Source organism: Rousettus aegyptiacus, unplaced genomic scaffold, assembly GCF_014176215.1.
Source record: "Rousettus aegyptiacus isolate mRouAeg1 unplaced genomic scaffold, mRouAeg1.p scaffold_m13_p_1, whole genome shotgun sequence".
In the NCBI taxonomy this organism is placed as follows: domain Eukaryota; kingdom Metazoa; phylum Chordata; class Mammalia; order Chiroptera; family Pteropodidae; genus Rousettus; species Rousettus aegyptiacus.
This window is the reverse complement of record NW_023416284.1, coordinates 39,092,542-39,098,541: the sequence shown is the minus strand read 5'-3', so window position 1 is coordinate 39,098,541 and position 6,000 is coordinate 39,092,542. Positions and strand designations below refer to the sequence as shown.

The 6,000-nt window shown below is 42.3% G+C and overlaps 1 protein-coding gene across 5 annotated transcripts in view; it reads left to right on the top strand.

Moving 5' to 3' along the window:
• Window positions 1–2,591: 2,591 nt before the first annotated feature.
• Window positions 2,592–6,000, top strand: part of OMA1 (OMA1 zinc metallopeptidase) — a 55,587-nt gene continuing 52,178 nt past the window's right edge. For 3 of the 5 annotated variants that reach the window (XM_016159882.2, XM_036228480.1, XM_016159888.2), the window contains exon 1: window positions 2,593–2,691. The gene's annotated coding sequence lies outside the window, so the exon portion shown is untranslated. Of the gene's footprint in view, window positions 2,692–6,000 lie in introns of all 5 variants that reach the window. The other 2 variants (XM_016159885.2, XM_016159884.2) reach the window with 2 other exon arrangements.

Here is a 6,000-nt window from a genome sequence, read left to right as displayed (position 1 = left end):
TGTTTTGCTTTTCTGTGGTATTACTATTTTACTGTGTAAGAAAGAGATAATAGTTTGCACTGACTCTTAGAAAGGTACTCAGCCGGAATCTCTGGGGGACTCATCTCTGAGGAGTGAGCAAGGTCGTGTCCAAGCAGTGGCCCTCCCCTTGGGCTCAGCCTGGAGCTCACTGAGCCATACTGAATCACCTTGGGCCCTGACTTCCAGAGCTGGGTCTGGGTGGCTGCTGTTTAGACAAGGGGAATGAGACAGAGGCAGGGAGACTAGCGAGCTAGTGCAATAACAATCCAGGTGGTGTTTTATAAAAATTGCACAATGGAACTTGGTGTGACCACTCTTTTCAAGAAAAAAAAAATTCAATGGTATGTCTGCTCATGTGCTATGGGAAGATGGGCAGGAAAGGCAGAAGAAGAGAGTAAAGGAAGTCAAACATGTGGATGAAGAAAATGCTGAGTGAAGTTTTGTTAGAGTATGCAAATGAAGATGCTGCCACCTTCTAAGTTAGGGTGATTTCGTATTCAGAACCAGCCATTTCCAGCATTTGGAGCCTTCATTCCCAGGACATTTTCCAAAAGAACGAAAAGTGACTTCAGTCAACACACCACTCATCCATTGCAGCCTGCCAAGGATATGGCTTTCATCAAATCCTGCGACCATCTCACATTGCTCTCAGCCTGAACCCAGGTAAGCAGAGAGTTGTGTTGTCCATTGAGCTCCTGTCTACACCTAGTTCTAAAACAAACCATGCTTCATAATCCTTCAGAGTTAGTCTCTCCTTTAACTGAGTATTCAGTCTCTAGTACTTCCTCATGGAGGTGAGAATGAAAGTCTTTCTATATTAAAGCAGCTTCCACTTCTGGAGAAAAGAGTTGCCTTAGGTTCAGTTCCTTAGAAAGACTCCGAGGTGAAATTCGTGTGCAAGTTTGTTGTGTGTGTGTGTGTATTGGTGGGGGGGGGGGGGGCGTGGGTGGTCCTCAGAGATAACACCTATAAAGGACTAAGGGAAAGAGGACTGGGTGGAGGAAAAAGTGGGGCTTCTCAGTCAACCCCACCAAGAGCTCTGGAGCTGGGATGGCCCTGCAGCATGGTCCTCAATTGAAATATAGGGGCCAGGCTTTTTGTACCCCCAGATTAACTGGTCGTTTGGAGGCATCCTGTCCTTGGGGAGAAGGCAAAATTTTTGATGAGGCCGGTGCATAATTGGGAATATATATTGGACGGCTGGAGCAAGCTCTACATTAGGTCCTTGGCCTTCAGTTCTCATGGTGGAGAAAATCAAGTGAAAGCCTCTACAATTGTCCCTTCCCTACCAAGTCAAGATAATAAAACCAATATTTCATCCAAGGGGATGGGGAGGGAGGGATGATGGTAAAGATTAACATCACCACTAAATACCTAAAGGTCATCCTCTCATATTTCCACTTAATTCACCAGTCTGGCTCCTTCTGAAATCAGGAGAATGGTTTACAGACTACTACAGACCTAACCATTTAGTAGCGCTGATCGCAGCCAGTGTGCCAGGTCTGCAATCTTGTCATAATACAGTCCAAAAGGAGCTGGACCACCTAGACACTCCACAGAACATCACACTCATCTGAAACACTGATCACACCATGCCAATAAGGCAAGATCAGCAAGAATGGCTAGTGCTCAGGGAAACCTTCGTAAGACACATGTACCTCAAAGGGTGGGAGGTAAATTTCATAGAGATTCAGAGATCTGTCCCTTCAGTTTTTAGGAAACCAGTGGTCAGGGATCTAACAGGATAGTTTTTTTTTTTTAAAGTAAAGGCAAATATAAAACACAGATAAGCAAGAGAAAAAGAAAAACGTTACTTACAAACTCTTTAAAAGCGATACCTAAAATTGTTCATAGTGTTATATCCTTTAAAATTGTTTTTCGTTGTGCATAACTCATAAATATAAATACAACAAACTGATATGGAATCACATCACTATCTAATATCTTGTTTATTCACCTGTCTACTTACTTACTGTCTATCTGTCCTCACTGTGATATAAAGTTCATGAAAGTCAGGTCTTTGTCTTGTTCACTTCTGTATCCTTGGCACCAAGAATTCACTTGGTGCTCAATAAATATTTTTTTTGGTGGAATGAAGGAGTATCATACATATTGTTTCGTAGCCAGCTATTTCCAACTGACTTCCCGATGCTTCAGGTTATACTTCATCTTTCTTAAAACGCGCCTCTCCATAAGTCATGTGAAAGAGGAATTCTCACATTCCAGAGATTCCTATCAGTGCAACTTTAGAACCAAGAAACCTTAGTTTCTTGGCGGCCCTCAAGTCTCTTTCCTTTTGGCTAGTACTGCTTTAGAGTCTACAGCAGGTACAACCTTGCGGGGATCACCACTTTAGACCATCCAGCTCTGCTAAGTCAGGTTCTAAGGATACAGTAACTGAAGCTGTTCCCAGGCAAGCAGTCCAGTCCAAAGCCACGTCCCTCTTTCGGCCACGCGGGGGCGCTAGAGGGCCACAGTCCGCGCAGAGCTCCGGGCCTCCGGGAGGAAGACTCTGGGCGAGTGTGTCGATGCCCGGTGTGGGCGGAGCAGGAGGCGCCCAGGCCCGCCCGGAGGGCAGGAAGTGAGGAGGCGGGGCTTCTGCGGTGGGTGCGCGCTTGCGCGTAAGTCAGGTCCGAGGAGTGGTCTTCTCCCCTGCTGGAGTCTGTCTTGGTGGGGACTCTTTTGACGTTCCTGAGTTGGGTCGTGCCCGGGGGTGGGGCCCAGTACGGGAGCGGGGTTGGGGAGAAGTTCGAGGGGCGCTGGGGTGAGCAGCGGGACCCTGGAGGACCGGCGAGGTGGGGTGGGGAGGACCGCAGTGGTGTGCGGTGGGGGCGGGGAGGGACGAAGGGGCGCCCGCGCAGGAACGTGGAAAGCCGGGCGTGTGGGGTCGGGGCGAGAGGGGTGGGCGAATAGGAATGTGTAAGCGTCATTCTTCCCCCTCCTTCCTCTTGGTGTGAAATGCAGGGACTCCACGGTACTGCCTTGGCAGCACGGGAGTTGCAGATTGGCAAGTGGCTGTGTTTTCCGGGAAGATATTCTCTCTCTCCCCTCTGCCTTTACTTCCTTTTAGCGGCTCTTTGTTAAAAATGGTGTTTATTATTATTATTATTAATGCAGCATTGTGTGCCTTGCATTGACACCTCCTGTGGAAAACCGCTTCTAGCTGTTTAAGGCATCACAAGAGTCAGGCCCTCTCTTTTATTTACTTACTCACTCCAAAAGTAGGGAAAATAAAAGTTCCGCCTAAACTCGGCAATGAAAAATAGAAAGTTTCCTGTATAAACAGTTGTAGGGAGTTTTAGTCATTTCTAAATTAGCTTGTGTACTACAATCACTTTTTATACTATTTAAATAATGCCACTTGCACGTTATTGTGTAAAGTGGAGCAACAGTTTTATTGTGCCATGCAGTCCCAATGACATTTTAGTCCAGGAAGATGAAAATATGTCATTTGGAATTCAAGGATTGATAAACTATGGTGACTGACCAATGCCATGTGATCCTCACTAAAAGTACTTGGGTTCATGTCCGTCGTTCTCAGCCATGGTGAAGGGGTGCAGTCTGACACTTGGAAGCTTAAAAACCAAGTCTGTTGCCTTCCAGTTTATCTTTTTAAAGCCTTCCATCATGTGTGTATTTTGCTTGAATGATTATTTTAAAGTACATGTCCTATTTTTGCCAATCTGACAGCTGTTTCCATAGAAACTAGAGAAGAAATAGTCATTTTCAGCAGAGTTGTTAAAACTCTTCTAGGCTTGAGCTGTGTGTGCTAGTGAGTGTTGTACTTGCTCAGTTTGAGATGGTACTTAAAGAATTAAGGATCTGAAATGTTCTTGGAGGCTAACAATCCAAATTGTTTAATTTTCTCACATCATTAATTTAGTAATCCTAGAAGTCTGCCAGCTATGTTTGTCGACCTTCAGTATTTTGAAGTGGTTGTTTCAGCTGGGATTTTCTTAGGCTCTGTGTAGTCTAGTGATGGACTCTTTGAAAAGGTACAAATAGATTTCTTCTCCCATTCTTTACCATCAAGGATACACCAAGGATTACAGAATATCAGGCACTATTTCTGTGACACTTAACTGTCAGTGATATAAATGATAATGCTTTTTACTTATATACATTTGATGTTATACTTCTGTTAGTAGAATACTTTTTAAAAAATTTCACATAGCTCATGGGAGATGAGCAGGAGTTTGCTTGGCATACGAGCAGAGCTAAGCAATGTAAATAGATGTGCATAGTCATAGAAATGAGATTTTTTTTTTTTTTTCTTAGAAGTGTAGGTAAATCAGTGGGTCTAGTGTTTGGGAATGGGTGAAAGAGGTGGAGAAGACTCCTGGAGAAATAATGGGAGGCCTGGTCTACCATATGAAGGCATTTATTGAAGCCACTGGAAACCAATGGAATTATGAAAAATAGTTGCCTTTGTTGATTTTGGGGCTTACGGAAGCAATAATACATCCTGTAAAAATTTAAACAGCATAGAAATATAAGAGATGGAAATACTAAATTCCTTACAACTACCATCCTGTCACCCAAAATAAGCACTGCGAATAATTAGGTGTATATTCCTTTCGATTTATTCATATTTATATGTTAGCCTATTTTAGTATTACTGTTTTTGCAAGTTGGTTAAGAGGTATGTGTGTGTTTTCTGTGGTTTCTATGGCATCAAGTAGGGTTAGTGGTATGGCATGTAGGAGGCACTCATGAAATAGTGAATGAATGAATAACAATTTAGAGATCAAAAACTGAATGGGGTTTGGGTTTGTTTGATTATGGTGGTTATATAATTTATTAAAAAGTTAGTTGCCAACATTTTAAAATTTACAACTTTCACATGAAGTCTGAATTTCTGGGTTTCCTTGAAAATATCAAAACATTTGGCAACACTGCACCCGAATTTCATTATACTTGTTGCATCTCCTTTAGATGGGTGTGAGTCTGTGTTTACATAGTATGACTTTGCTGATGTTCACCTGCTGGCACCCTACAAATCTGCACTAATATAGTCACCACTGGTCACGCATAGCCATTTTTTATTATTAAATTTCTTTTAATTAGTTTCAGGTATACAGTACATTGCTTAGACATATATATAGTGCATAAAACAATCCCTCCCTCCCCTGACCCTCCATCTAGCCAACGTATTAATGCTAACTACATTCCCTATGCCGTGCTCCCCATCCCTCTGACCATCCATCAGCTACTAATTTATACTTCTTTAACCCTTCTCCTCATTCTCCCAGCCCCCCAAACTTCTGTCCCTTCTGTCACCACATTATTCACTATATTTGTGTCTGTTTTTGATTAGTTTGTTCTTTTTATTCCTTAGATTCTGCACATAAGTGAAATCATATAGTGTTTATCTTTCTCTGTCTGATTTAAATACCTTCTAAGTCCATCAAAGCAATATCTTTTTCCATCTCCTTTTAGTCTATGTGTCTTTTAATCCGAAGCGAGTCTCTTGTAGGCAACACGTAGGGTCTTCCTTTCTTACCGATTCAGCCACTCTATCTTTTGGGTGGAGCACTTAATTCTTTTCCATTTGAGGTACTTATTGATAGGAATATAGTTGTTACCATTTTTTATTCCTGTTTTTGATACATGCTTTTTCTTCTTGAGTCCCTCTAACATTTCCTGTAATACTGGCTTGGTGATGATAAATTCCTTTAAGTTATTTTTGTCTGGGAAGCTGTTTATCTGTTCTTCAACTGAAATGATAGCTTTGTTGGATAAATGATTCTTGGTTGTAGATCCTGGGTCTTCATCCTGCCAAATATTTTGTGCCAGGCGCTTCCGTCCTGTGTAGTTTCTTTTGAGAAATCAGCTGCCAGTCGTATGAGTGTTCCTTTATGAGTAACTATCTGTTTTTCTGTTGCTGCTTTTAATATTCTTTCTTTGTATTTAACCTTTGGTATTTTAATTATGATGTGTCTTGGTGTGGGCCTCTTTGTATCTCTGATTTGTGGAATT